This window comes from Macrobrachium rosenbergii, chromosome 2, assembly GCF_040412425.1.
Source record: "Macrobrachium rosenbergii isolate ZJJX-2024 chromosome 2, ASM4041242v1, whole genome shotgun sequence".
Lineage (NCBI taxonomy): Eukaryota > Metazoa > Arthropoda > Malacostraca > Decapoda > Palaemonidae > Macrobrachium > Macrobrachium rosenbergii.
In genome coordinates this window covers 64,896,506-64,918,626 of record NC_089742.1, presented here as the reverse complement: position 1 = coordinate 64,918,626, position 22,121 = coordinate 64,896,506, and the positions used below count along the sequence as shown (strand labels likewise).

General features: G+C 37.9%; 1 long non-coding RNA gene across 1 annotated transcript in view; it reads left to right on the top strand.

Annotated features, from left to right (window-relative positions):
* The first annotated feature begins 2,345 nt into the window (after window positions 1-2,345).
* LOC136849910 (uncharacterized) overlaps window positions 2,346-22,121 on the top strand; it is a 101,441-nt gene continuing 81,665 nt past the window's right edge. The window contains exons 1-2 of the long non-coding RNA XR_010856463.1: window positions 2,346-3,370; window positions 12,177-12,392. This is a non-coding gene — a long non-coding RNA (uncharacterized lncRNA). The remainder of the gene's footprint in view (window positions 3,371-12,176; window positions 12,393-22,121) is intronic.

The window sequence follows — 22,121 nt, the reverse complement described above, 5'->3', positions numbered from 1 at the left end:
AACTTCGTTTTTTTCCCCTAACCATTCATATAAGGTTACGCAGTTTTCGTGTTAATTTATTCAGCTTTTAAGGTGACTGAAATCGGGGGATGGTATGTTCCTGGTTTCAAATCACGTCCATGAGGGGCACAAGCTTCCAATGTCAACGTGAATACACGTCTTTAACGTCAAGTGCAGCTCGTGTTCATTTCATAAACTTGCTTCAAGTGAATTTATGAAGCCGAGTCATCGCATGATGTCCTATACTCGAATGCAAGAGCATTACACAAAAAGAGAGATGAAGAAAAAAAGAATGTACCCCTCACCCTTGCAATCAATCATATTTTTCAAAGTGAGATTAATAAAATATTTAATTCGACTCCCACAAACTCATTCTCTCTTCGCTCTTTTCCCTGACTAAGGCAGTCGTCATTAAAAACAATCACCATTCACGCGCAAAGTAATTACGGACGTAAAGAAACTGCATTAGATAGAAATATCCATTCATTCACTGCAGTCAGAGCGTTCACCGGCTTCAAAAGGGGAACGCAGAAGTAAAAATGTGAAATTCAAAGAATCTGACCGAAATGAACACGTCCTTACCTATAAAAACCAATGTTAACCATTTTCAATTACTATCAGGAGCAACACTGGAGATGAGCAAAGATTGATCCAAGGGAGAGAGAGAGAGAGAGAGAGAGAGAGAGAGAGAGAGAGAGAGAGAGAGAGAGAGAGAGGTTACACTCTCTAGCTAAATGAAGCATCATTTGCCTTCTGCAATGAAAACCCTGCTACATAATTATATTGCCATTATTTTAAAAGACGGAGTGATTTTGTTTTATGGTGCCATTATACTCTCACCGATGGTTAGCTTACCTGACTACAAATTCCCCGGGTTTACAATGCACACCATAAATTAAAACATTTGCTGCTTTTAAATGGATATTATGTTGTTCAAAAGACTACATAATTCATGGTGCAATCACTGCACACGTTAGTGCTCATTTATACGGTGATTAACCGAGCGTGTTAATGGAAAATGAATGCTACGGCGGCAGCGTTAATTTTGTTTGTGAGGTTTTTGTGTATGATAATTCCCTTTTCCATCAATAAATTCTTCATAGATATTGCTGGCACAATAAGGATTTGTCTTCTTTTAAGTGTAGAAAATTAGCATTCCTTTAACATTTCAGCTTGGCACCATGGGGCAGGGTCACAGCGAAAGCAAAAACGCAACGGTAGACAGGGTTATACTAAATTACACCAGGAATGTGAGTAAAATTAACGTGTTAATGGTGGGAGGTAAAACAGACACATGCTTACCACTTACAGTTGGTGGCTCGCCCCCGTGATCTACCTGACTAGCCTATATAGAAAAATGCATGTTAAAAGCAATATAAATATAAAGGAAACTGTACAATCAACAAAACACGCCACTAAATAAACCTGAATGTCATTTTTAACAAATAGCTGTACATTAAGTAAAAATTAATGTATGCAATTACCGTACTTGATTATACCCGAAGCGAATGAACTGAAACCACAGCCAGGAGATGGGTCTAACTCAATCCACTGTTTGATAACATTGGCAATATGGTTAGCAACTAAAATAGTGTAATGCAACTACTGTACATATGACAGTATGACACCCCGATGACCTAACAGTCACAAGTAGTGGCACAGATGCTCCAGTGAAATAAGCAAAGCACAATAATGAAACGGGGTGATGCTGAGCTTTCCTACCTGTGACTGGTGATGTACTACAGTAAAACCAAAATGAATACGAACGTGGCTGCCATTAGCTACGTTGCCAAACTTCTTCCTGACTTATAATCCGATTGCAGTTAATCTGCATTCCTCAATTCGGGGTTCCTTAACCCGGTCATAAAATCCTACTTATCCCTCCCATGGGCTTTCCAGAAGAAAGAGACCATTCCGGGACAAGGCCAACTTAATTTACAGTCTTTGAGAAGCCAATAAGAGTATTTTTCTTAACGCATTGTATAATTTGTTTTCATCAGTGAGACTGGGCTAGATATTGGGCATTTGTATAATTCATTTAGATGATTAGAAACTAAATCATACTACCATGTCATCAAAACAGTTGCATGTGTGATTTCAAATCTTCAATTACTCGTCATCAAATGTTAGTTCTTTCGCTCATTTTACGTCAAACCTGGGAAAAGCGGCTTAACCGGAAACGTATCACATGTTCGTAGTACTTTAGGTTTGACTGTAGTCTTTCTTTTCAACTTGGCTTAGATATCATAACGTTAGCGGTGTAATGATAAAAGATAAAAAAAATATACCGTTAGCGGTATGAAGATCCAATCACGTGTGCGTGGAAGTAACACACACACATATTCAAGCAACGTACACGTGTATGAAATAATTGTGTACAGGACAGTGAAATGCTCTTTCGAAGGCTTTATCTCCAGTGTAGTCTTTCGAGTACTCCAGTTATCTGACCCTTTTCTTTGTTATTTATTAACAAACACTCTCATAGTACACCTTTTATATGCATGACCTTTCGGTAATCATATCAGTGTCGTTCATGCAGAAACTTAACTGATAACAGGAACTTCTGAAAAGTTGGTAAGCCTAACCGGCCTCTGGTCGAATATGTTGTACAGCACGTTACATACTATGCCGTTTCATTGCTTTCTTATCTGGTAGCTGTTTTTAGTGAGGTCATCAAGTAGACAAATTAATGACAAGATTCGTTATTCGGATAATCTAATCAGTAGGACGCCATGCATCCAGCTCATGTTGCACAAAAACTACTCAAATTCAATGAAAAAAATGAAATGGTGGAAAACGGTGAATTGCTGTGTGGATTGGAAGTAGGTATCGGATTTCAACATTTCGCAATTACTTAACAGTTCTGTAAAGTTTTCAAAGTTCCATGACGAATGACTTGACAAGAAATAGCGATTTGATTAATCACCCGACGTTGCCCGAAGAAATATTTCTAAGGTTGGCTAACCTGATTGTAGGTACACATACTACACCTGATGTGTCTTACTTCTGTGAAGTGATAGTGTGTGCAGGGATTAGTGAACTTTTTTCACATTTTAATCGACTACCATGATATGGAACGTGTTATTTATGTATATTAATCAATTTCTCAATACTCGTAACTAAGAAATCAATAAGAACTGGCCGTTAAATGCTCGTTGGCACATAATCTTCAAGTCGTAATGAAGTGTCACTTAGGCCATCAGCCCTTACGAAAGAAAGTGTGAAATTGCATGAGAATGGAATTGAGTTTTGCATTTTTGCTCAAGGAGACAATGTTTTGTTCACATTTTCGAGTATAGGCCTAAACTGAGCCCAAACTGCCGAGAAGTCTGTAGGCTAGCCTATTTCCTATGATCTTCCGTCTGAAGGAGTAAGTAACATTTTAGAGAAACGTTTGATATTTTTACCCACTTTTAAGAATTTTTCGTGTTCAACTAAAGTTTGGGTTATTTTTCGGAAGACTCCAACCACCTCCCATGTTAAAATTTATATTTTTCTTGGGTAAAACACATCAGAACAAAAAACTTTCTTCTAAATACATAACCTTCGCAAATGCTTAATAACAGAGAGAAAAATAATTAATCCGATTACGACGTATAAGGTAAGATGAGACCGACCCCCCACCACCCTCCAAAGCTAATTCGGCAAAATTGTAGCCAGTAAACACCCCTAGGTTACGTTAGTTTGGTGTTTTTAGATTCTTTTAGTGCCCTACCATTTCCTAGCCATTTTTGCACGAAAAACCTAAAACGGGTTTTCATGCAAAAATGGCTAACTGGAGTCTTCCGAAAAATTACCAATTTTTCCCCAGGGCAATGTTGTTTTCACTCGTCCGTAATCAGTTGACGTTTGATTTTGACAAATGCATAAAATAGGCATTGCAAAATTTTGTTTTCGTATGCAGAACCGTCCTTTGTCTTTCAGTGTGGGAAATTTAATTTGAACATCACTAAGCCTCATAGCTTTTCGATGGTCAAATCCTCAAGCACTTGCCACTTCGGCATAGGCCTACTTATTTATGGCGGCTCTAGCGAGTAGGCAAAGCCACATCGTCCCACAAAAAATTATTCACATTAATTTTGCGTCACAAGTTTTTTGTTTGCAATAATCCTTTGAGAGTGTACATTGATGAGGACGAGGAACAAGGGTGCCTAAACAGCATTTAATAGACATAGCCTAGGCCTATGTTTGCTTGTTTCACTTGAAATAACTTAACCTTAGGGCAGTCAATTTACGTGATCTAATTATATATCACCTACATTTTACATAGAAGTAGGAGTATTATTTTACTTTGATACCAGTTCTTAATATTGGGTTTTTTTTTTTCTTTTTGCCTCTTTAGGCTGATATGTTTAATATAAAAAAAAATAGTAAAATTCTATTGCATATTTACTGTTACCAGGACAGTTACTGACGAATGCTGGACTTTTTTTTTTTAAGTTCTTTGTCTAATGTTTCAACGTTTAAGCTAATTTTTTTGGTCGTAGTGCATTTTGGGTAGAGAATGCCTTGTTATTTTCATCTGGAAGTGAGTATGTAGAAGACTGACACCTGTTTTGTTCAGTCTTACAAATTAGCTTAAGTTGTATTTAGGAATTAAGGTAAAGCTTGAAAAAACCAAGAAAGTTTTAGTCATGGTTACCTTGGTCCAGGCATGCAACTCTTGTTCCTTGGATTATTTTGACTGTGTTTATTATTTTTTTTACAGTGTTTTCAATGTTCATTTCATAACAAATTAGTAGCAGAAAGATGCTGGAGCCCATTATCCCTACAGTCAAGGTCTTTATAGTAGGAAACTAGGGTTTTTGGTTTAGGCAAAATTAAAAAAGAAAAGTGAATATTAGTTTTGGTTAAAGTAAGGTTTATTAAACGTTTGTAAAATGAGATCACACACTAAGTAATTAAAGACCTGGTGGCCTATGTTATGTTAGTAGAGTGTTGAGGGAGTGAAGCCCCCCTGGACCAACTATGTACCTGGCACCCTAGGTTAGGTTAGGTTGCCTATTTATTTTATTTCCAATACCCTAGGTTAGAGTAGGTGGGAGATTCCAGAAAGGGCAGATCCTCTTCCCCACAGGCCAGGTCTCTTTAGTAGTTGAGTGCCATTAGTCCTCCTCATTTTGTGCACCGTAGGTATTATTAAAGAGTGTTTGCAGCATCCTTTTACCCTGTAGCTGCGCCCACTTTTTTGCCTGTTATTTTACCTTCATTCTTGCTTCCTTTCTTGAGTCTTGTTGTTCAACCTCTCTAACTATAAATTCTGGATGGAACTATGGGGTTTTCTCCCAGTACCACCTTTAGAGCCTTTTACTGCATCTCCTATATTTTCTTGGTTTATTTTGTTAACATTCCTGTCCTTCTGGCCAATTTATTTTCAGTGTTTCTCTATCTTGCTTTCCATTCACTCCAAATCCCTTTTTCACTGTCATGTGTGCTGTATGGTTGAAAGAGTCCCAGTTCTGGGCTTGATACCCTAAATTTCTTAAAAATTAGTTGGAATGAATTAACACCCTGGCTAGGTAAGGACCCTATGCACCAGGCTAGGTTAGGTTGCAACCCTATTATCTTTTGATTTTCAATGCCCCAGGTTAGATAAGGTTGAGGGGAAGATCCATCTTGCTGACCAGGAAAGGATCTAGGGCCCAAGATAAGGGTAGGTTAAATAGCCTATATCCTTGTGATTCGCTTATTTTGGCTTTCTCTCCACCCAAAAAACCCCACTTTCCCACTGTGGTCTCCCATAATTGTGGGATATAATAAAGAGGGGGATCCAGTATCTCTAAAGTAATGAATTTACCCTTTTTACATATTAGTAGCTTTGTAATAATGCAGCGCTGTAATAGCATAGTTTAATATGTTACGGTTTGGCTGTAAAGGTTACTTCCATTTCCAGCTGGGTTAGGACTAGGCTAATTAATAAATGATGTAGCCTAGATTTTCACAAGTTACTCTTACAGTAATTACATTTTCTTTTCTCATTAAATTCAGCATTCAGAAGCTTGTCTTCAATATGGTTTTGGGTAAAAAATATTTGTAGTGATATAAAGAAAGATTAAATAGAGAGAGCGAAAAAAAGAATAAAGGGAGAGAGAGAGAAAGAATTAAGACAGGAAAGAGAGAGAGAGAGAGAGAGAGAGAGAGAGAAAACAACAATTAAGCCTTGGTTGTCATGCATTGCGAGGCTAGAAATGTCAAGTAAGCTAACCGCAGGAAACCGTCTTTATACGAACTCAAAACAGTGAGCGAGTATATCGCGCCCAGGGCCATAAAACCGATCATAAAATCTGGAACCTGTGCCCTCGTGATTCAGCTGACCAAGCATTACTTAGCACCTCGTCATGAGTTAACATTCCAGCCATATCTATAATCCTGCCTTCAACAGGAGGCGTTTACATGAATTTCCATGAAAAGGGGCTGAACAAAGAGAAGTAGTTCATTTCTCCAATTAGACCTTCTAGGGGGGAGTCATTGATACCTCCTCCTGAGGTCATTTCCAGTCAGATCTTCTAAGGAGAGATTCTAACAACACCCACAACTGTCCTTCCCAATCAAGCTGTTCGAGGGGAGGCCTTACAGATAAAATCTTCCAATGAGGTAACTTCAAGGGAGGAGATTTAAGATAGCGAGAAGAACCAGGGGTTCCAGAGCAGAATGAAGCCAGAGAAGAATCATTAGAGTCGCTAGCCACAAATACAAGAAGATGCAGATCTTCTTGTCATGATGCAGAAATCATAACTACGATGTTTACATATGGCATGACATTTGTTACAGTATTTTTCCCGTATTTGGTTAAAATAAGCCTTGCGGTACTGTGTATCTTTCCATAGTTACGACTATTCAGGAACCAACTTTCATCACGACAGTTGATATGTTTCTGACAGCTAATGCTAAGTGTCATTCGAATTTGATAATTTGTCAGAAATAAGCAATTACTGTACATCCAATAATAATATTGGTTAAAATCAACTGGAAAAGGATCTCACTAAATGTGAGCTGGTGCGGATGGAAAGAAAAAACCATTGAACTAGGTCATAATCAAAAGTGGTATTTTCAAGGATACATCCCAGTCAGACTTAACAAAGGGGCTGTGCCCTACATAGCTAAACACTGTTAAGTGGTAGGGGATGCAACTTTAAAAAAGATAGACAGATACAGCACATTAGACTAAATACCCAAATAGAGAATAAAAATAGTGAATATGAGTAGTGAATATATATATATATATATATATATATATATATATATATATATATATATATATATATATATATATATATATATATATATATATAAATAGAGAGAGAGAGAGAGAGAGAGAGAGAGAGAGAGAGAAAGAGAGAGCCCGAAAAAAGCTCCAGTCGGTTACAGCAACGGCTTCGGACTTCGTAGATTCTGTGGAAGTTCAATCCTGCCGGCTGATCAGAGGCAGACACTTTGCTATCCGTAGAATCCCGGATTATATATGTAATCAACGGATTGGTTTGCTTAAAAAGCAAATGGATGTTACAGACTAAATACACACACAAAAAACAAAGCCACTACAACACCTTCTAAAAACATAACAAACATCACCACGTCTCAACGCTGCCATACCAGCAATAACTTGCAGCTGCTGGGAAGAAAGGGCGTTGGGTCTGGTATGATAAATGAAATACGTTTATATCTAAGCGATGTCAGGCAGGGCAGCGATCGAGACCACAGGTCTACCCTAAGCAAATCAAAAGTCCTTCAAAAGAAAGGCATCATTGCTTACCCATACAAAAATGGGAATAAAAGCACGTTAAAAGAAAAAGAAGAAGATATATATATATATATATATATATATATATATATATATATATATATATATATATATATATATATATATATATATATATATATATATATATATATATATATATATATATAATATATATATATATATATATATATATATATATGTGTATGTATGTATGAGAGAGCAGAGGAGTTATTTATACAGAATAGGCTTGTAGTGTGTAGCCTAATCACATTTTTGTAGGAGTGAAGTTCAGCTGGTTAGTATCATGCATCCTTCTTGCCAATTAGTATGCTGCACCTTAGGTTAAGTAGGTTGTTCAAATGCATATGTCATTACGTGTCATTGTTTTTTTTTTTTTTTGCTGTTGAATGGCTGTTTAAGGTATGCATCTTGATATCATCAAAATTTCCTTCTCTAATTGGCTGCATTTGAAGGGTATCAGTGCACTTTGTAGTAAAGCATGTCCGGTAGTGGGTCAGCCCTCATTATTCATGTTCAGAATGATTGTTGTGTGATTGTGCATTGCGATGCTTTTCCCTCATCAAGTTGCTTTTGTTGCAGTGTCTGCAGCATTGCAGGTACTGTTATTGCTGTTTATGGTGCTGTGTGTGCTATGTATAATCCACCACCACCACCTGAGACGGCTAGGAAAGTGCAGTCCCTTCAAAAAAATGTGGAAATTGTTGAAAGGATCAAGGCTGGTTGGTCGATAGTATGTATCTCTGAGGATGTTATCAAAACATGTCTCATTCATTCATTCAAAAGAAAAAAACTGTGATGACATGCATTCCGCCAACAGAATGAAAGTTTACCAATATAAACAAGAGGTGATTGCCAGCCCACGTACCTTCTACCACACACTATTGTACTGATGGATGATGTAGTATGTCTTAGCCAGTTAAAAGCAATAAAGTAACGTGACGATGTATCAGGTGACCTAGGGTTCCTAAATCAGTATCAGTTGTGAAAGCTCTCAAGAAGTCAAACATCAGCCTACCCTTCCCACTCGTTTTGCTTCACCTCCCCCATTGCCCTCTGAAACTCTTTCCACAGCCTAGTACCCCCACAATAACCTTGTCTCAGCCTGCATGTGACTGTAAGCAGAATTATCAGTACTTTCTGCCTACTCAAGATTGCCAACCATCTGAGCTTGGTTTTAATTTCTATAAAGTATACATGTATATATCTTGCAAGGACATCAGATCAGCAAGGGACAAGGTGAAGAAGTACATGATGGGCTTTGGGAAGATGTCTAGGAGTCAGGCCTGCAAGGTGATGGAAAAACCCCATCATGAGGAAATTGAAGAGGCAGCCTTGATCTGGTTTTATTGGCAAGGAGCTGCCAGTGTGTTTGTGTGCAGTGCTTCATTGAAGTCTGCTGCAGTGAAGTTTGCAGGTCTGTTTGAGGTTGCAGACTTTAAGGCATCTGAAGGTCACTCTCTTTCTGTTGAAGATTCACCATGGGCTTCCCAACAAGAAGACTCTTGGTGAAGCTTTGGATGCCTCTGAGGAGGAAATTAATGAATTTCAGCTGGTGTTGAAAGACAATGAAAAAGGAAGGCCTTGTTTTAAGTCAAAACTACAATGCAAACAAAACTATTGGTCTAATCTATCACCCTGTGCCTACTACTGAATTTGCTGGCGTATTAGACTCACTTTTTTTATTTTTAAATGTATCAAAAAACTGCCCTGCATCCAGTGTGGCTGTATTACGGATGGGAGGCCAAGCTCCTTAGGCTAGGCTAGGCCTAGCCTACAGTGAACATACTGGGTAGGCACAAAAATTGTTGCTAACAATAAAACATTGAAAAACAAGCCTAATTATTACAGTAAATTGTGTTACTAATAAGAAAATAATGACAACAAGCCGAATTATGAGTCTGTAATCACAAACTTATGAAAAATTGCCTACGATACGTCAGGAGTTAGCCTATAAGGGAAGCTTACATCATCTCACTGTACCTCCTTCCCAAGCATACATAACCCACACCTGATATGTCTTGCATTATATAAGGACTGTTTTACCTTTAGGAAACATTTATTTATTCTCTAAATAAAAAAAACTCCATCCACCTGTCAGCCATTTGCAGTGAGTGGATGTAAATAAAAATCATAGCACTTCCATGGTGGCCTGTTGCAGTAACACATATATAAATAAGTATACAGCTTCCCAGAGAGGAGGTAAGAGTTTGGATATGGTTTCCAATAAAGTAACGTTGTTCATTTATGGTAAATTTCATAGAGTCCACACCTATGGCTGAAAAACAAAAAAGGCACTGTTATAACATCAAATTTAAACTAGAATCATACATTTTTCCCTACAAAATCACTTTGAAATATCTTTCAACAAGTGTATGATGAGACATACTAAAGTTGATTTTTCCATAAAATATCCCTGTAAAATAGGCGTGCATCTTATATGCCAGCAAATACAGTAATTTACCTGATCATAAGTTTAAGAAGCAACCTGTGTCTGCTTTGTTATGTGCAAATGCTTCTGGTGGGCATCATGGCAAACCAGTCTTAATTGGACATGCAAAGCAACCATGTCCCATTTGTGGATTGATGGATAATTGCCCAGTGATTTGGTATCATTCAGCAAAGGCTTAGTTCATCTCCAAGATCATTTCCAATTGGTTTTATAGCAACCTTTTTAAGGAGGTTGTTTACCAACAAACAGGGAACTTTGGAATTGCTAGATATTGGGTGAAGGTTTTGCTACTCATCAACAATGTGCCTGTGCATCGTACCACAACGCAGTTGGTTGGTAATAAAGGTTGTATTAGGGTCATGTTTCTGCCTCCTAGTATGACTTTACTTATTCAACCAATCGACCAAGGTTTTACTGTTGCAATGAAACTGCTATACCAGAGGAAGTTCTTGGAGGAGGTGATGGTGATGTCTGAAAGATTAGCAGGAGAAAGAGTGCGGCTTGGATGTGCAGGGGTGGGATGGACGGGGATTGGACTCTGGAGAACTGCGAAAGTATTCACTTAAATCTGCCATCTACAACTTTTCAGACCCTGCAACATGCATGGAACCATAACCTGAATGGCAAATATGACATGATTCATTTCCAAAGCTTTGATGTCAGTGATTTTTCTGGCTAACTCTCCTAGGGTAGCAGCAGTGTTCCCGAGGATGATGATCCTGGCTTCCAACTTTTACCTGGTGGCAAGGTAGCTGCCTCAGTTGCTGCTGGTGAGATGGAGGAGGAAAACCCTGAAGATGGCAATGACGAGTCTGCATCACACCCAGTGCCATTTTATCATCACAGGAGGCTGGTCTTCGATATTTTTAGCAAAATTTTAAAGAATCCCAACAGTGACAGAAATGCCTTCCCCAGGGCCTTGCAGTTTGTTGAAGGTGTTCAAGAAATGTGACAGACAAGGATTGTGAAGCAGAATTGTCATTCTTATCATCAGAGTACCCTTGACATCATCTTCAGGCCACTAACTCCTAGGCATCCAAGCCTGTCGTTATCCACTTCAGTAACTTAGTTGTTCAGATCAGAAACTCAGGTGAGTGCCTCAGCACCCTTTGTTGACAAGTGAGGTTAATTCAGCCATGGATCTGATGTGTTTGCCACCTCTGGGCAACCAGGACCCTCTAGGCACTTTGCCTCTTGCAGCCAGTTTTCCACCTCATGACCTCAAAGAGGTGAAGGACCTGGACGATACTCATGGCACCAATCACAGATAAGTAAGAAAGAACGAGTTTTGTCTTTATTTTTTAAGTGTATTTGTTATTGTGTAGACAAAAGTAGGAAAAAAGTGGTACCTGTGTTATACGGTAGTGTGCAGTATGAACAATGATATTGCACCTACCATATTGTGTGATGGGTAAGAGAGAAGTTTTGCTTTTTTCCTTTTGATTTTTATTTTTCATTTTGTGTAGACTTTATTGTATTTTTAAGACACAATAGGAAAAAAGTGCAAATCATCTTTTACAAAAATATTCTACTGTACTGTAGTATACAGTACTTTATAGTATGGACAGTGGCTACTGCATTGTGTTGTGCATAAGCGTATAGTGCATGCGTACACTGTTTCTTGTTACAGATATGGTAAAATAAGATACAGCAGTTAAATTTGGTCCAGTTTTCAGTTTACAGTGTGCTGGTTGTTGTTTATAAGCATATTTAGTTTATAGGGTTATGTGCATTAGACAAGGTGGAGGGTAAGGTTGTGAAGTGCTGTTTCCAGAAATTTCCATTATCTGGCAGGGCATTGGATGTATTAATCAAGATACAGGAAAGGTTACTTATTAAAATTTTTGTAAGTTTTATAGTTAATGTATGTCTGCATAAAAGGTAAAGTACTATAATATACAGTGCTTTACTATGGTAGTTACTACCATTTAAAAAATGCTGCTAGCTCTATTGTGCTATTTACAGAACTGTACTACAGATAGCACAGCACTGCACACAAAATGTAGTCATGCACATATTGGCCCTGTAATGAAAAACAATGTCCTAGGCAAAGCAAAAGGAATTGGATAAAGATTTGTTTTAAGTGGCATCATCGACAACGTCTGGCGGGGATAATGGTTCATGAGACTGAAGTAAAGATGGTTGCTGAGAAGGCTGCAAGTCATCACCGAGTTTTGTCAGGTAAGTGCTTCAATTTCAAACTTACCTATTGGCTTGCTAACCATAAGGCTCATGGTGAGTTCTTCAGAGGAAGGTATTGACTAGTTTTAAAAGAAGTTCATAGGTTATGTTGACAAGCCATTGCTTATTTGAGTAGTAGACATATAACACTGACTAAACTGGGTTGTTTTACTTCTCTATACCTGCTACATCCTGGTTGACAACTTAGAGAAGTTACTTGGTCGAAAGCTTAGTAAACAACATTTGTTTTCTGTGTGCTGTGCAAATGCCTAAGGTACTCACAGGCTGAGACCTGCGGTGGTTGGACGTAGTGCCTTTGTCGAATAATAGAGGGACTTCCTGTGATATGGTACCAGTCTTTGAAGACTTGGTTCACAGCCAATACTGTTTGGATTGGTCTGATATCCTCTTCTGTGAGGAAGTTACCTATTGTCAAATATAGGAGCTTGATATTCCATGAGATCTGCTAAAGGCTCTCTTACTTCTTGATTATGTGCCTGGACATCCTGCCAAGCAAAAATTGTTTTGAAGAATGGCCAGTTATGTTTGTTTTTGACTAATACTTTGTTGTTTATCCTTCATCCAGTGGACCAGGGCATTATTGTGGCATTTAAGAGGTACTAAAGATGGTGGTTCTGTGATGCAGTGATGGTTGTATTGGATGGGGAGGAGGAACTTGACTTGGATACTCTTGGGGAATGAACTTTGCAGAATCTTTAGAATTATTCCCTCAATTTGGCAATCCACGGTTTGGCTTTCACATGGTATGACAACTCAATTCTTACCTTGAAGTGTTGCTGGCTTAGGCTGTACACTGGAAAGGGGGCCACTCTTAGCTTTCTAAGGCTTTAAGTTGTGGACTTCCAACAACGATTCAGGAAAGTCTAGAGAGTACATTCAGGAGGGTGACATCCATGAGTAGTTGGATGAAGATGGTGGTGATCCTGGGTTTCATACTTTGTCTGATGACAAGATCACTGTTGTTGCTGCTAGAACCCAGGATGCAGATAATGATAGGGATGATGCCACTCCCATGCCTAGGCTCAGCAAGGTCTGAGATGCACTCATTACAATTTCTGCCAATCCCAGTCAGTTGTTACCTTGATTGGGTTCCTTTGTACTGGATAACCAACATCAAGCGTCAGTAGTTGCGATTTGTTGAATAGGATTGAGGATTTCTTCTTGTTGCACATTTATGTACATGGGCATTCATTGTACACTTGAATAATTTCATACACTGTAGTATCTGTTGATGCTTTGTGGTTGATGGTAATAGTTACTTCACGAGTATGTAGTGGTTCGTACAGGAGTACAAGCTACCACCTTTTATGTTGGATTGTTTCTCACGCAAGCTGGAAATGGTCATTAAAACTTGGTAACAAGATGCTTAATTGGAGGTGGACAGATGAATTAGGGGAATCCCCTTCCTCGCTGGCCATAAACAGACACTTTACCTTCAACTTCTGTTCAGTGTAGACATGTTGCTGCATTCTCTCCTAACTGTCTTGTTGAAACTTTCCTTCTTTTTGTATGTATGGTGTTTGGTCTTAGTTTCCATTAGAGGTGCAAACAAAAAGTGTTAACAAGGTAGATGTTAGGGGGTGAGTGGGTGTGTGGCCACTTCAAGTCGTCTGTTGGGTGATCATCACATTATTTGTTCATTCAGCAAGGATAGATCATGCAGTCTGATTATTTCCTGTGAGGAGTGTTCAAGTTGGTCCTGTTCACAGTGAAAGAGGTTTGATAGGAAGAGGGGGAAGTCCAAGAAGGGTTCGCTGGTGTCATAGGGGATTAATACTCCGTCTTGGACACCACTGAATCCTTTGGGTCTTACTTTCCAGGTTTCCCACCCAAATCAGTCCTTCCCCCTGCCCCTCCTGTTTGTTCCTCTCTGGCTTGGTCCGTGTGGCTTATGTGTATGGAGGTGGGTGGCTACTATGCATGCTCTCTCAGTGACACTCCAAGTGTGTTTGCTGGGGTCTCCCCAGATGAGACATTGACTTGTGGGTGTGGTTCGCCATCTCCTACTCTTACTTTTTTGGCTGCTTCTGGAATGATGGCGTCATTGAAGTACTTGCAGATGTGGCCTTCTCTTGGTGTTTTAGGAAACACAGGTTTTAGGAAACCTGTGTTTCTGTGACTTTTTGGACAACATAGTCTCTGTTGCTGCTGCTGCTGTTCTTGTCTATGCCAAGGAGTTGTACATAGTTGAGCCTCCTGTAGTGCCCGTTTTACTTGTAGATACCCCTGTGAAATTGAACACGGCTGTACTCCATCAGCGTGTGCAGTTCCTGCTTCAACCGGTTCTTCTTTTTCAGAACCCAGTCAGGCTGACTTGGAGCAACACATTTTAAAGATGGTTGAACTCGTTCGTGTTTCATGGTCTGTGGGAGGCAACCTGGCATGGTTGGTGAATCTAGTGTTGTTGATTGAGCATTCTCTCTCTCTCTCTCTCTCTCTCTCTCTCTCTCTCTCTCTCTCTCTCTCTCTCTCTCTCTATATATATATATATATATATATACATATACACACACACACACACATATATATAATATATATATATATATATATATATATATATATATATATATATATATATATATATATATGTATATATATACTAATATATATATATATATATATATATATATATACATATACATACATACATATATATATATATATATATATATATATATATATATATATATATATATATATAAATAAATAAAAGGAGAGAACCAAGTTTTATATCTACTTTGCTGTAGAAACAATCTTTTAATCTATATCTTGTGAGAGCTAGCCATAGCAAAAATTCTGTATTTGAAGTGTTAGTGTTTTGTTTTGGTAAACCTGTCCATATTAGTCAATTAGTCTTCAGGGGTTTAATGTGAGAACCATGCTTTGTCTACTGATTGGTGGGCAACTTTTGGTAAAATGTGCCAATATCAATACCATGGCCATCTGGACCATGTGGTTTGGATGACATTACTGACATAACCCCTTGGTATCAAGGGTGCTCCATAAAGGCTGCCGATCTATCAGCATCTTGTTTAGAACCAGCTCAAGGGTGACACAGAAGAAAGTTGGCTCCTTAAGAGGTGAAATTATTTCCTGGTTATATCATACCAACTCTAGCACAGCAGTCTATACTTGACTGGTAATCTTTAATCATGACTTAAAAATATATGTACACACATGTGTGTATATATATATATATATATATATATATATATATATATATATATATATATATATATACATACATATATATGTTTTACATATTTCCCTGGGTTTATGGTATTTCTACAGGCAGCGGAATTTTATTTAAGTGGCCTTGGAGTTCTGACTTGCGTGAAGGGAAATCGTAAAAAAAATAAGAAAAAGGGGAGAATTTAGGAGCTGAAGGCTCTACTTCATAAGGAAATGTTACATAAACACTTGGGATAAATTAAAGAATTATATTTACAACAGAAAGCATTTGAAGGTAAAATGGATAAGTAAATTGATAAAGGGCTTGCAACGCCTGAAGATCCTTCAGCATCTTGTTTATAACCTGCTAAAGGGCGACATAGAAGAAAGTTGGCTCCTCAAGGGAGAAATTATTCCCTGGTTATCTCATACCAACTAGCACAGCATTCTATACTTACTGGTAATCAGATCATAACTTAAGACTATATATATATATATTCTTACCTTCTGGGAACTGTTGGAAGCATGTAAGGGGGTTTTTTTATCATAGACTGCCTTTGAGGGCCGACAGAAAGCATCCAGAATGCAATAAATTGGATGGGAACTAGGTGTGACTTACCTTAATTATCAGCAATTAAGTTATGGATTGGAAGGTCGCCATGGGAAATGAGTCACTAGTTACATTAAGATGAATTTATTTACAAATGAAGCAATCATGAAATTAATCAGAAAACTGATGATCCAGCAGGCAAATCAATAAAATGTGAAACACTATTAGACCGTGAATAGCAAGTCTCTGAAATAGGAAGCAGTTCATGCTGATTGAATGAGTTGCAAGGTTCCGGCGTTTGTGCACAATGGGAAGGGAACTGGGTAGTCCCCCCGGGACTGCGTATCAGACTCTCTCGCTTGTCAGAAAAGGCGGTACTTCTAAGTATAATTGATTCACAAGGCTGGGTTGACTGCGTGGGAGCAGAGTAACAGGATTCCTGGAAGAGAAATCCAAGGTAGCATTCCAAATCAAGGAGTTTCTCTTGTACGACACTTATGTATGCACCATGGACGAATTGATCAGTTAATTTTTTTAGCCCTTGGTTAACACTATGGTGGGAATAATCTAATTCTGATAACTAAATTGACTTAATTTGAGCTTAAGACAAGTCATGGGGTGAATCATGGGCTGCTTTGCTGGTAGGTTTGCTTAACAAAGGGGGCTTGGTTTAGGAGAATGAAAAAAAGGTTGGAAGTAATGAAAATACGGAGAGAAATTCACAAGAAGGGAAAGCAGAAACTGGAGGTGTTGCACTTTAAAGACGTACCTGATTGCATCTGTGGCTGGACTCGCTTGTGGACAATGACCATCGGGCGCAGAAGTTCACAACGCCAGCGTACAAAGGAATGGGGACTGCACGAACTTGTGTCTGGCCCCTTTGGTGAAATATAGCGGAGTGCGAGGTGTGGGCTCGAAACGTCTCCTTCGAAGTTGTTTTCAGCGTTGGCACAAGACACAGGCCAACCTGAAATACAATTTCCACCAGTACAAAGGTCAAAGGGAAGTGGATTTTATGGTTAAAACTCCCACTTACATCCCTAAGTCACCCATTTGGGCCTAATGGCTACCTAACCCCCAATAAACATCCGATGGGGGCGCTTGAAGAGCGGTATTGTTCAACCCCCAAATTTGGTGACCAGGGGGATTTTTTAGACCTACCCTTGTTTAAATGTGACATGGCGTCTTTTCCCCGCCGCTAATCGTACTCAGAGCTGACGACTGAGAGAAATTTTTTGTTAATTTTGATTCCCTACCTAACAGGCTAAAGGGACGAATGAAAATAAGCAAATATATATATATATATATATATATATATATATATATATATATATATATATATATATATATATATATATATATATATATATATATATATATATATATATATATATATATATATATATATATATAATATATATGTATATATATATATATTCCTAGTCTTTCAGGATGTGGATGAACGGAACAGGACTATTCGATGAGTTTGGAAGCTCCATTCGGGATTATAAAAAAAGTAGAAAACGTTCATTGTATGCCAGCGGTATGATACCTACCACTAGAATAAAAAAAAAAGGGGGTAAAAATTACGTGATTAGGTAATGTAAAGTACAAAATGTTTGACAAATCTTCCGCGAAATCGTTTCTTCAGTTACTTATGTACAAAATAGTGTAGCATCCTAGTATAAATTAATGATTTTGCTGCAGAGTTTACTTCAGCAAACGAGTTTCTCTCGGAAAAGAGAGCAGACTGGTTGATATTAGAATCTTATATTTAGAACTCCGTCTGCCTATTAGATATTTTTAGTTCCAGAATGCAGATAGTTGCCATGCCTTCAAAGACATAACAGTGATGTGTTCAGCATTTGCTGCCAAGAGAAGAGTTCTATAATTTTGAGGCATCCTTCCTTATTCTCGTACTTGGTTATATTAGGAGTTATTTTATGATGATTTTTGTAGAATAAACACAATGATTTGCCTCGAATCTCTCTTTATTGTTGATTTGACGACTTTCACACCACCTAGTAATAATTATTCTTTATCACTCATGCAGCTAATCTAATTCAGACCACCCGCAACAAGTAAATTGAATTATATCCCGGAATGTATTGAATTTACATCACACGCAAAGATGAATTAAATTAGGCTAACCACTGTAGGGTTGCATTTAATTTGGTCCTCCTAGTCCACTGGCACTTGTATTGATTTAAACGTTACAAAAATATCATTTGTAACCACCTTCCCAACTCTTTATGTCGCCAGCGAGGCCTGTAGCTTAAAAAAATGGAGGCAAGAAAAATAACAAAGGAGAGATAATGAATGTTCTGAAACCTTGTTAGGAGGTCTCGGGAGCTTCCTTCACATTATAGCGGAGGTGCTCCTTTAAGTGACGTTGGTTTCAGTGCCTATGAAGTGTTTAAGTGATGGTCTCTTCACAGTTAGTTTGAAAGTACATGTTTACAGCTTTAAAGTATATGTTCGTATGACGTGCGAATAGCTCTTTTTCGGTAAGATTATTTTTATCGATTTTTTAACGTGAAGTCAACTGGGTAGGCAGCAACATGCCCTCATCTGTTATAGGCAGCCTAACCTACATCTCAGGCGCAAGGAAAAATATCAAAACAAAAGAAGAGGAAAGACAAAGGATAGGTACATCCTCGGAGAATATTATATAACTGCCTCTTAAAGAGAGCGTTTTAATCTTTGCTTTCGGCTACATAATTGAAATTTGTGATTTACAGCATAAGGATATTGGCGTTTTTATTAACAAGCAAGCTCTGAAATAACATAATCATCGAATCATCTTCACGCAGTATTTACGTTTTTAAATTTCGAATTACAGTTATTGGGAAATGTGAACAACTAGTTGTGAATTGTGTCATTGTTTCACTTAATGCCGTTCATTCCGATCACAAAACCCAGTTGTTGTCGTCTTGGCATCCGATAGGCCTACCATAATGATTATGACATTCTCTCTCTCTCTCTCTCTCTCTCTCTCTCTCTCTCTCTCTCTCTCTCTCTCTGTCTCTCTCTCTGGTAGATCACAGCAAAGAACAATGGATTACCGAAGTCCATCCATCACATAGGAATAGAAATCGGTCGTATAGGAGAGATATAATAGATCCGATAAATGGGAATGGGAATCTACTCACCAACAGAGAAAGAGGATGAAATATTGATGTTTATTTTTCTGAAAGAAAACTGATAACCCGTTTATTTCAATGTTTATATGCCGATTTTGTACGACAATTTGTTATTTTTAAATCTTCAATGCAATTTATAGTTACTGTTGCTCAAATTTATGTCTTTACTATGAACGTTTCTAGTAGGTTCAGTTTATTGGTTCATAACTTATTTTGGGAGTTTTTATCATTGGGTAAATTCTACGTCGTTTGCTTACATTCTGTGTGACGCGGATCACACGGTAATCGGTTAGACGTCCTGTGATTTTTATAGGCCTTTGTCCGTCAAACCTAGCACAATTCGGGTATTGGGCGTATTAAGATATTTCCTGCAAGGTGAAGTTTATTTAGTACAGTATTATGGGGTGTAAGATTTTTACAAGCTAATCCTCAAGTCATCTTTTGCTGTTGAGGAAGGGAAGAGTGGGCCCTAAGCCCTGAATGAAGCCACAAACTTGGTGAAAGGTGAATGTGTCATATAAATCTTAGAACTCTTAATTTACATAGCGGATTGGTGGCGCCATTGTACCTCACGCTGTGCACTGTAGGGCATTTTAACAATATTTACGGCGTCCCTTCGGCGCCTAGCTGCAACCACATTTTTGCATTTTACATTACATCCATTCCCACTTCCTTTCTTCCATTTTGACGTTCATCACTTACAACTATTATTCTTGGTGCAGCTGCGAGGTTTTCTCCCTGCACCACCTTTAGATTTTTGTACGTTATCTCAGTGTGGATGTCTTTATCTTGCTGTCCAGTCACTCCGACCCCCTCTTTTTCAGTTTTGAGCTCTGAATGGCTGAAAGGGCCCAGGTGCTTGCCTTTACAGCCTTTTTGTATAGTGATTTATGAATTCTTTGTCAACTTTTAAATGTGGTTGAATTTGACATTATGTAATGTACAGGTACCTTTGTTAGCCTTCTATAATCAACAGGCATGTGTGAAACCTGATACTAGTTGATTCTCATGTCAGTTACAATGAAACATTTCCAAGTCTTGTGCTAATAGGTAGGCATGTCTAGTGTTGAGATTACCCAGCATAATGGTATACAATCTCCTGTTGTATCGTGCTTCAGGGCGGTGACAACGATCCTCGAAGTTTTGGTGCCAGCTAAGTTACAATCAATCAGTCATAATTCAGACTAAGTTAATTTTGAAAATAATGCGATTATCACACGTCGTGCTTTAAACTCAACCTGGTTTAGATCCCATAATAATAATGCAAGTTACTATTTTTTTTGCACAAGGTGAATTTAATTTAGAGTGTGCTCTAATTGATCGTAATTCATAATCCATGGTAATCAGTCGGCGTTCTAGTTTATTTTATCTTTTGTCGTTATGTGGGGTCTTAGTCTTGTGTCAAATTTTAAAGTACTGCTGCTATTGCTAAATAATTTTCCATCATACGGAAGAATCTACATTATTTTATGGTAATGTTAAACTAGCTTGAAATATCAGTAGAAAAAAAGGAGAAATGGGGATCCTGTTATAGTATAAGTTTTACAGCTTTAAGTAAACCGTGTGTCGTAAGGCTGATTGATTTTAATGGAAAAGTGTTCTCACAGCTTCATGGATACGAATTGATTGCATTGTAGTACATTAAAAAGAGACAAAGAATATTTATTAATTTTATGGGGATTTAGTCTTATTCATTTGACGGTAAACACTTAGTGATGATATTGAAATTAGAAATACCATTTAGATAATTTGAGTAAATGCCGCTTTTTTGTATTAAAATATCTGGGCACGTTTGGGAGTAGATCAAACTCATTTTGTTTTTCGTTTTTTCACTAACTACTTTTCTCATTTTTGTTTTGGGCGTGGAATTCTCTCAAAAATCCCTGGGATAAAAGTGTTTTTAAGAGATGTAGAAACCAGCCTTGCGTGAAAAAGGGGAGGGTTCCATTATTTCTCGCGCTGGTGGCTGGCAGATTTTTTTTTTTGTGGTATTAAGAGCTACTACTTTCTTTACATTTAAGCAGTGAAGTATACTGGTGTCTTCTTGCGAGACTTATCACTTATGTATCCATAAATTAAAATGACAGCAATGTAAAAGAGGGTCGAGACGAAAGTCCCGACAGTAGGGACATTACGTGCCGTCTTGCAGTTGGTCCAAGTTATCGTCATTTGGCACCCATGTATAATTATATAGGGTCTAGTGGTGAGAGAGTGACTGACCCCGGCCTGGATGGCGGTAAGTCTAAACGTGGATTGTATTTCCCCCTAGATTACCGTTACACAGACAAATGTTTGGATATACTTTGCGTTTAATTATTTGAGTTTTTTCATAGTGAATTCTTTGTCTGCGTTTAATTATTTGAGTTTTTTCATAGAGTGAATTCTTTGTCCTATTAATTGAGTTGATGAATTTTTATATAAATTATTTGCCTTGGTTTTTTGTATATCCTTTATAATATTATGACATATTTGTACACATATAGTAACTAGAAACAATCATAATTTTTTCTTTCAATAAGCTGTTCAATTTAATAGGTTGTTTCACAGAAAAGCAAGAGCGCAGTTACTGCTGTAGTTAGAGCAAAGGATGAGATGAGTGGATAAAACCGTCCTCATGATCACAATATCTGTAAATGTTGAAAAATTGTTATTATCTTGGAATTTCGTCGCTAATTTGATAGTGTATGCTGTCTGCATTTTCTTCCTCTCACTTTTTAAGGAATTTGTTTCTCTGTAAAGTCATCTGCTTTAAAATGATTAACCCGTCACTGTGATAATTACCTCTGTTTTATACACGTTATTGCTGTTAAGACTTGATATAAGAGTGGTCTCTGAGTATCTCAG